The following is a 2,513-nucleotide window of genomic DNA, read 5'->3' on the forward strand; positions in this document are numbered from 1 at the left end:
TGATATGAAACATTTAGAATAAGCAAACTAATAGGGTCAGAATCTAGATGATAGGTTACCAGGTTATAGGGTGGGGACAGGGAATGGGAAGTTAAGTCTTAAAATGTACAGGGTTCCTATTTGGAATGATGGAAATGTTTTGGTAAAAGATGATAGTGATGGTAGCACAATATTGTGAATGCAATTAGAAGTACTGAAATATATATTTGAATGTGATTAACAGGAGAAGTATTCGATTGTATATATGGTAACATAATAAAAATTAAAATAGCAATTAGTGGTACCACACTACACAGTGAACCCTAAGCTAAACCATGGACTTCAATTAATAGTAGAACTATTAGAATATGCTACCAACCAACAATTTTAAAAAATGTTCCACACCAATGCAAGGTGTTGGTTGTGGGATGGCCCATGGGGATCCTGTATTTTTTGTATGATTGTTCTGAAAACCTACAACTTTGCTAATTCAAAAAATTTAAAGAAGACATAGAAGGACTACATAAAATACAAATAATAAAATCATATAAAATGTATTATAAAATAAAATGTTTATAATTGTTAAAGAAAAAAAATAAAGAATATATACCATAGAGGAAGAAAATCATATGTCAGAAAGGAAAGGAGAATTGTAAAGTACCAATAAATCTTTTTAAAAAATGTAATTGAAATTAACATCTCAAAGGACAGGTTTGATATTTCAATATTTGACTGATGTGTACATCTGTGACCATGACAAGGGAGCTGAGGATAGTACACAGGTGCAGGACAGAGAAAGAAGAAGATGGGTTAAGAGATTTGGAGTCTAGCTCCCAAAAGTGATCCAAAGGTAGGGAAAGCAAGGCAGGAAAGCTAAATTTAAAAATATAATGGGGAGCTTTGACCTGCAGCTTTGCAGGAGACTGCAGCCAGTCCTGCGCCAGAACCATGTTTTGCAACCAGTATGACAATAATGTCACTGTTTGGAGCCCTGAGGGCCAGATTCATCAAACTGAATATGCGATAGAAGCTGTCAAGCAAGGTTCAGCCACAGTTGGGCTGAAATTGAAAGCCCATGCAAATAGCTAGCAGTAAATACCTGGAACTATCAAATTACAACCCAGAACCCTTGAATCTTGAAGACGATTATATAACAATGTAGCTTATGAGGGGTGACAATGTGATTGGGAAAGCCATGTGGATCACACTTCCCTTTGTCCAGTGTATAGATGGATGAGTAAAAAACTGGGGACCGAAAAAAAAGGGCACCTAGTGTTTTTCTTTGTTCTTTTTCACTTAAATTTTATTTATTATTTTTGTGTGTGATAATGAAAAGTTTCAAAAATTAATTTTGGTGATGAATGTACAACTATATAATGGTACTGTGAACAACTGATTGTACGTTTTGTATGACTGCATGGTATGTGAATATATCTCAATAAAATTGAATTTAAAAAAAAAACGAGAAGAAAACCCATGCAGTGCTGGTTGCACTGAAGAGGGCACAATCAGAGCTTGCAGCCCATCAAAAAAAAAAAAAATTCTCCATGTTGACAACCATACTGGAATCTCAATTGTGGGGCTTACTGCTAATGCTAGACTGTATGTAATTTCGTGCACCAGGAGTGTTTGGATTCCAGATTTGTATTTGACAGTCCTCTTCCTGTGTCCCATCTTGTATTGCTAATTGGAAGCAATACCCAGATACCAATGCAATGATATGCCCAAAGACCATATGGTGTGGGACTGCTCATTGCTGGTTATGGTGACCTGGGCCCTCCTATTTTCCAAACCTGTCCGTTTGCTAACTATTTTGACTGCAGACCTATGTCCATTGGAGCCGGTTCTCAAACAGCTTATACTTATTTGGAGAGACGTGTCAGAGTTTATGGAGTGTAATTTGAATGAATTGGTTAAACATGGTCTAAGTGTCTTAAGAGAGACACTTTCTGCAGAGCAGGACCTACCTACAAAGAATGTTTCCATTGGAATTTTGGTAAAGACTTGGAGTTTACCATCTAAGATGATGATGATGATGTGTCTCCATTCCTGGAGGGTCTTGAAGAAAGACCACAGAGAAAGACACAGCCTACTCAACCTTCTGATGAACCTGCAGAAAAGGCTGATGAACCAATGGAACATTAAGGGTTAAACAAGACTATATGTGTATTATCAAATATGTGACAATGCAGGAAAATGTACCAGAATGACAATAATCTATACTTTGAACCAAAAGATGCAGAGTGGTGGAATGGTATGCTTTAGGAATCAGTCTAGAAATGAGTTTTTTCCAAGTAACCTAACAGAAACCATATAATGGGGTGCTTCTTTTCTTTGAGAGGGGTTGTATAATAATTTTCTGGAAAGTATAGGGTATCCTTTTTGTTTTGTTTTGTTTTGTTTTAAGAACTTAGTGTCTTTGTGGTTTTAAACTCAACTGTGAAATAAAATTGTTTCACCTGCAAAATGTATATATATGATGAGAATGTTTAGAATCAATGAAAAATTTGGTACTTAGAATGTAGGATACTGAG

General features: G+C 35.9%; 1 pseudogene; it reads left to right on the forward strand.

The window, feature by feature from the left end:
• The first annotated feature begins 927 nt into the window (after positions 1–927).
• LOC119544786 lies at positions 928–2,124 on the forward strand (annotated as a pseudogene).
• Positions 2,125–2,513: the final 389 nt, after the last annotated feature.

This window comes from Choloepus didactylus, chromosome 9 (assembly GCF_015220235.1).
Source record: "Choloepus didactylus isolate mChoDid1 chromosome 9, mChoDid1.pri, whole genome shotgun sequence".
Lineage (NCBI taxonomy): Eukaryota > Metazoa > Chordata > Mammalia > Pilosa > Megalonychidae > Choloepus > Choloepus didactylus.